This window comes from Triticum aestivum, chromosome 7D, assembly GCF_018294505.1.
Source record: "Triticum aestivum cultivar Chinese Spring chromosome 7D, IWGSC CS RefSeq v2.1, whole genome shotgun sequence".
Taxonomy (NCBI): Eukaryota; Viridiplantae; Streptophyta; class Magnoliopsida; order Poales; family Poaceae; genus Triticum; species Triticum aestivum.
The window spans coordinates 251,819,603-251,825,602 of record NC_057814.1 but is presented as its reverse complement, the minus strand read 5'-3'; positions in this window follow the sequence as shown (position 1 = coordinate 251,825,602).

The window sequence follows — 6,000 nt, the reverse complement described above, 5'->3', positions numbered from 1 at the left end:
CGGTTTGCATGCGGGTTTAACGGAGGGGTTTAATGGAGGCGTCGGGCGTGCAGCGGGCGGCGCAGTACTATTCGATTTGACAGCAGTAATGAGCTGTCAAATCACAAAGGCAATCGCCTCTCGTGAAACCGACCGAGCTAGACTGCCCCGCCCTCTAGCCTTTTAAAAAATGTATATACTCCACTTTTGTACAGTAGTAGTATCGATGGATTGCGCCATGGAGCAAAACTTGAAATTAAAAAAAGGTGGTACATATAAAGAGCGCTCGTCGCCAAATTATGCATATAGTACTATTAAAAGGCTTGTCACAATAATGGTGTCCAGCACAAGTGCACAACCCACCCCTCAAATAAAACTAAGCACCCTGGAATTCTTTGACAAAACTAAGCACCCTGAAATTCTTTGACAACTAAACTGCTGGCTATATGATGTTGGTCATATATATTGTACGTATATAATGTGAAGAAACGAGTGGTAGTACTATACCAACTAAAATATGAAATGTAAGAAATACTAGTATGTACGTACTGAAGGGTTAAAGTAACAAGAAGAAACATAACATAGTTCTGCTGGGGGCTCAGCACAACACACCCCTCAAATTAAATTAAGCACACCTGAAATTAAACTTTGCAACTATTCCGGTAGACACTGCATTAGAACCACCATGAGCAACGACATAGCCACCTTACTCGGAGTCCTCGTCCACGTCCTCGACTTCGTCCTTGTCCCTCTTCCTCTTGGCCGATACTTCTTTGCTTGAACCGCACACTTGGCTGTTGCTCTTCATCCAACCCTTGTAGATATTGAAGCAAAGGTAGCCATCCATTGCAGCGTAGTGGATGTGGTCTATATCTAGTACATTCCGCTGCCATGCATGACGATGAAATGTGTATGGAGGTTTCTCCAGTTTACCGTACGAAGGATGAACCATGGCTCCTGCCAGGGTCAGCATTGAAGGCTGACAAGAGGACACCAGCCGATTCTTCTGGCGGTCGAAGGTGTTGCCTACAACGAGGCCTATCCAACGCAGGACTTCTTTATCGTTACCAAAGTCTACTGTAACGAATTTGACTAGGTTGCTCTCGAGGAAGTCCTTAAAATCCTGGCACTCAACGTCGGCATGGCATATGTGGTAGACCAAGCATAAGTCATGCACGCAAACCTGGATCACGGCGGGCTTCTTCCTCTCTTCGTCCTTTAGATCCTTCTCTCGTCCCAGGACTGTGGTGTACTCAACATCTAGCCCAGCGACCCACTCATCATCTGAGTCTTCGAACATGCGTCTGAAGCGAGAAAGGCATCCTTTCACCGTCGCGGAAGAACGGGTGTAGATGACGTCGAACTCATCGCCGGTGATGGTTCTAACCTTGTACTCACCGCCGATCGGTGAGATTTGGGATGCCATGGATTTGGGAGGAGGGTTAGGATTAGTGGAACTGCCGTAATGTGAATGGACGGGATGACTAAGAGCGAACCGCCGTAGTATTGAAGGACGTGCGGGGACGAGTAGGAGCGAACTGCAAGTGTGCGAATGGCAGGGTAGTGGCTTTCGATTCTCCCATGATACAAGCTTCCGAGAGCCCTTGGATCTGAGATCGAACGGTTGCATGGCGTGATTCTCGACCTATGGGTGAATATCCTATCCTGGAGGGTTATTCTGCAAATTTTCAGCAACTTAGCATGCGACCGTTTGATCTCAGATCCAAGGGTTGCCAGCAGCCCGTATCATGGTCGCGCCTACCACGACCGTCGCGTCGCTCGTGCGGTCACGCCCTTGGAGATTTAACACGGTGCGTTAGGCTATCTGATGTTGGCATGTCATACATAGTTATCACTTAGTCACTCATACTACAACAAGGTTTTGGCTATAAGGTTGTCTATAAGTGTTTTTTTTTTACTTCTCTCTATCTCTTTCTTCGTACTCCCTCCGTCCCATAATATAAGAACGTTTTTGACACTAGTGTAGTGCCAAAAACGTTCTTATATTATGGGACACAGGGAGTACTAGTATTTATTGCATTGCCAAGGAGTGACCTCTTCCAATGAAATGGTGTTGCTAAGTTTGCTTCATTTAATTAGCTATAGACTCAAAATTGTCTTTTCACCTAGGGTCACCAAACTAGTCTCTCTCTTCTTGATTAACTTGCCACATCAGACTTTATGCCTATGTGGCAAGCTTAAGCACCTGTAGGAGCAAGTAAGTACAATAGTGCGCTTTACATGGCATTTTTGCATATGTGGAGGAAAGAGAGGCAAGGAAAAAGTGGAGAAGTGGGCTCTCATGCAAGAGCCAGCCTCTACTACATGGTGGAGCATTGGGAGAGGCACCTGTATGGAGGTGGTCAGGAATCGGGAGACTCACGCCGGTCGTAGCGCCGCAGTTAAAATGATAATGGCAAGTCAAATCACGGGGCCCCACCTGTCCAGCAGAAACTCGCTGTCAAATCACACAGCCCTACGTTTGCAGCAGCCTACTCCCTCGTCTTCTCACGTCTCTGTCGAACCGACTAGGAGGAACTGCCCCGCCTACCGCGTAGGAAAAGCCCGCGCAGTATACTCCCTCCGTCTAGGTGACCAAGGTGGAGAGGAAAACGAGAGAACTTAATGTTTAGTATTTGCTAAGGTTTGTTGTAATGGTACTAGCCTTAGCAATTTTGATGAGGTGTCATAGAATTAAATGAAGAAAGAGAGAGAGTTGAGTACTATGTGTCGTACATGGCAATAAATAAAGTACTACATGATACTAATATATGATACATGGCGCAGGAGTACTAAGTATTATTAATACAGTTTTGCTAGAACTCATCTAGATGGGATATAATTTGGTCTCATTCATCTTTTATAGCCATTGGATGTGATGCTATATAAGATGCGTGTGTGCTGACGTGGGTTGTATTTGTTCTTGTGCAACGAACTGACCACTGCATGTCATGTTTGATAGTCTCAAGTCATTAAAAGCATACAAGCCCCACATCTCTTCTTGGTTGATTCCTCTATTTATGTCAAAAAATAAGAAACAACGTGAGAGTTAATGCATCACGCCTATCTGTTTACTATTTGGTTTTCGTAAGATGACTTAATATTCACCTAGACGGAGGGAGTATTCGATTTGACAGCGGGCGGTGCAGTTCCCGATACGGCTTTAATGCTGACGAGGGAGGGAGTAGCGGTTCCCGATATGTTGAACGGCCAATGCATCCTCCATCAATTAATGCATGAGGGAAGTAATGGGAGGAGGTCCGGGAAAAGAGGCTGCACGATGTGAATGCAACGCAGTTTGCCCTCATTGCCCTCATATAAAGGCGCCCCTCCATTCCAATGCATCTACCACATCGTACGCACCTAAGCATTTGCCTAAGCACCTACATTAAGTGCAAAAGACCTCACTCCAGACCCATGGCGGCGATGCGCGTGAGCGGCCAGCGGCTGCGCCAGATGGTCCACGACGCCGGCCTGGGGCATGGAGCCGAGGATCGTCTCCAGACGGTGTTGGAGACCGGCTGGTGGATGGCCGCCGTCGATGCCAACTACGACTCTCAGTTGGACCAGATGATCGTTGCCACCAGCAACAAGTTCACCGTCCTCAAGAAGCTCGCGGACGACATCGCCGTACTCCTCCAGCCCGCGCCCCGGGCTCCTCATTTCCTGCCACCCTAATCGGCTTCCATGGCCGGAACCTCTTTCAAGCACTGGTGGCCCTGCGACTGCCCGCCGACGCCACGAAGAATGTCCACTTGGAGGTCGCGCTCGCCGCGTGGCACCTCGCCCTGCAAGAATTCGTCGACCTACACATCCACGTGTATGAGCAAATCGTGTACATAGGTATCTACAAGGCCAGTGAGGACGCTATGACGTTGGCCTTCCTCAACCGGCTGGAAGCCTTGGATGCCTTTGCTGAGAAGCACCTCGACCTCGCCACAAAAGCCGCCGCTCCTTAGCCGCCGGTCGGTGGCCCGGCGCACTAAGTTGAGGAGGAGGAGGTCGTACGTTCGTGGATCCATCTTTCTTCTTGCCTTCTGTAACCACCACTGCGATCGCATCATCGTGGCCTTAATTCTTATTGTGCTGTTGCATTCTCGTTCCAGTCAATACCGACATGTGTGATCCCTTTGCTTAATTATATGCATCACTGTAACTAGTACTCCATCCGTCAATTTATAAGTTGTGCTTACCTTTTCCATCAACTTCGTGCAACGCGCGGGCATCTTGCTAGAAACACTAGAATATGTCTATATAATTTGTATGTGATAGTCCATTTGAAATCTCAAAAAAGACAAATATTTAGGTACGGAGGGAGTAATATATTAGGAGTAAATAGTGATTTCTTTCAAGTTTGTGAACAAATACTACTATTCTACTACTTTGGATCTGTCGCAACGCACGGGCGCATTGCTGGTAAAAGGAAAAGGCCTGCCGCGTTCGCGTCGCACCCCCACACGCCCGGGAATCAGGAGTACAACACGGCCCGTCTGGCACGACACATAGCTTAGGGAAGGCGTGTTGCCTAGCATTTTCACTTTCATGTGGGACCGCCATTGAGCAAACCGACACCCCGCCCGCCGCCGGGTTGGAAAACAGAAACAAGGGGAAGATCTAGCTGTAGCACGGAAGCCAAGAAATTTGGTGTCAGACGGGGCTCGTTGATATAGTAGGAGCATTCCGTACTAGTACTACTCCTACTAGTACCATGTTTGTACTCCTAATGCTATATTACTAGTACTACCACTATACAACTAGTAGGTACGTGCACGGCACAACATTGTAGGAACAAAAACGGGAAGATCTTGTTTTGGGTGATTTATCTTTTTTTCAATCAACGTAGTATGAATAATATGATGTGGGGGGCACCCATGAAGCTTATGTGGCTTGGTTGCATGGCTACGGAAGGTTAGAGAAAAATAAATAGATAATGTGTTTAGAGTGCACTCCACTAAATAGATATACTTTGGATCCATTGCAACGGACCGGCACATCTATATCTATACCCCTTATATAGTGTGTGAAAAACTTTGAAAGTTGGTCATTGGATGAAGCCAATCCGACGGTACAAAGATCGAAAATCCGAGCACTACTGGTCGTTGGATATCATCCACCAGATTCTGCCACATGACTAACTTTGCCACAACTAAGCTTAGGCAAAGTTATTAGTTCTTCAAAATGAGAGCCACAAGTTGGCAAGCCTAAGGGAATCTTGCCACATTTTCTGTGTGTATCTCATGTGGGGCCTTAGTGTGGCTTGCCTAAGGTGTGGCTTGAACCAAACACTCACCTAAGTTAATAAAACTTGCCTAACCTTACATTCCACCAGATTTTGCCACATGTTAGAATCCAGAAAGCTCTACATGTAGAAGCATAATGCACAAACCACCAGAATCTCATGCGTGCAATGCACGTGTACCTTACTAGTACTAGTTCGTAGTAGTAAGAAACAAATTCCAGTTTTGGCACGAGCTCGTACTGCGGGAGCACCACAAGGCCTGCCGCAGGAGTTACATTTCCCTCTCAGGGCCCACGGGACCGAACTTCAGTGGCTTAGTGCCCGGCCTATGAGTCAATGACATGCGGACCTTAAATGCGGCTGGCCCACATGTCATTCTCATGGTGGTGGCATGGTTCGCGACTCACTCGTTCGAGATGAACTGGCCGGTGGTGGCGTGGCCGTGGCGAGGGTGCCACAGCTGGGCTTGGGGCGTTACGAGGCGTAGATGGCCACACCGGCGGGTACTACCTGCAGTACATAAGTACTCCAGCTGAGGAATGATGACCGGGACGAAATGTGTCACATCCGCTGGATGAAAATTCGATGGTGCGGGAGTACGGATCGGAGCATAGCAGCAGAGCAGGCAAACCGCGTCCAATCGGGTGTGTCTGTGGTAGAAAGTTGATGGTCGCCGCAGTTCAGCTGGCCCGCATGTCATGCACACAAAGGCAGAGGAGCGGTGGGGCCGAGAGGGATGAGGGGCACGTCGGGGGGATGAGGATCCCCTGACGCGAACAATC